This window comes from Anoplophora glabripennis, unplaced genomic scaffold (assembly GCF_000390285.2).
Source record: "Anoplophora glabripennis isolate ALB-LARVAE unplaced genomic scaffold, Agla_2.0 scaffold3434, whole genome shotgun sequence".
NCBI classification, from domain to species: Eukaryota; Metazoa; Arthropoda; class Insecta; order Coleoptera; family Cerambycidae; genus Anoplophora; species Anoplophora glabripennis.
This window is the reverse complement of record NW_019419662.1, coordinates 2,986-4,112: the sequence shown is the minus strand read 5'-3', so window position 1 is coordinate 4,112 and position 1,127 is coordinate 2,986. Positions and strand designations below refer to the sequence as shown.

The following is a 1,127-nucleotide window of genomic DNA, read 5'->3' as shown; positions in this document are numbered from 1 at the left end:
TTCATAAAAATATTGCAACCAATAAAGTTCTGAAATATGCAGAACACTCTCGACCGTTCCAGCTTCAACCCAATTTTCTTAGAAACCCCGTCATCCTGTGTAGAAAAACCTATTTGAAAAGTTATATTTTCTTCCATATCGTCATTGTCATCGTAATTCCAGTTAGTAACTTAATTTTAGAAAAAATTTATAATATCGAGTAATTCTTTAGTGTTGCAATCGAAAGCTGCATTCTTAAACGTACATAATGAAGCCAGTTCGATTTTAGTTCGTGCCAGACACAATGAGGGCGTAAGCTGTCCTCTAAATGCTTGCCCATGATTGGATGTAATAATTTCCCTATCCGACTAACTGCAAATCTTTAATCTGTGATCTGTGAGTAACTTCTTGTATTTATGTGGCTGTCAAATGGATATTGGATGTGTATATATCCTAGATTATATACTTAAGAGTAGATATAATTAATAATTGGCTGCAAAATTTACCGATTTCCCAGTATTTGTTTTTTAGAAGTATATTTTGAAATAATATGGAAATTTGTAGTTGATGTATAATTATTATATTAGTAAAAGCTGTTGGAATCAAAACTTGAAAGGTATGTACCTATAGAAATTAGAAACAATCAAACAAATGTTTTCTTAGTTAGAATAGAATTACAGAAAAATGTTTCTTTTAGATGCTGTTATTTAAACAATGCTGGAAGTTGAAGAAGCTGAAGAAAAGAAGTTTTAATTGGATTATTTAACTGTGATACATGTAGTATTTTGTCTTGCTGAATAAGTAAAACGTTAATTGTGATGTTAAACAGAAATATTTTTTTAAGTAAAAATACCGTGTTCTTTGAGTGTTGTGAAAAATAAGAAATCCCTCAAATATAATGTATTTTAACTCCATCGTNTGATTTTGAAATTCTATGAAACATTCCTCAATAGAATACTTCCATATTCCATCAATCTTGCGTCCATTTCTAAAGTAGGACTCTATGATAAACACTTTTTGTTCTTGAGAAAACACCACTTTCAACGCTTTTTAAAACGAAAATATTCAAATTGATAGCGGCGATATAGCGCTTTGACAGATGACGTTTAAGTTCATTTGCTATACGCTACGCCCTACGTCCAAATTTT

At 30.6% G+C, this 1,127-nt stretch overlaps 1 long non-coding RNA gene across 1 annotated transcript; it reads left to right on the top strand.

Annotated features, from left to right (window-relative positions):
- Positions 1 to 403: 403 nt before the first annotated feature.
- LOC111692794 lies at positions 404 to 746 on the top strand. The gene is made up of 2 exons (XR_002763299.1): positions 404 to 595; positions 677 to 746. It is a non-coding gene; the product is annotated as an uncharacterized LOC111692794 (long non-coding RNA).
- Positions 747 to 1,127: the final 381 nt, after the last annotated feature.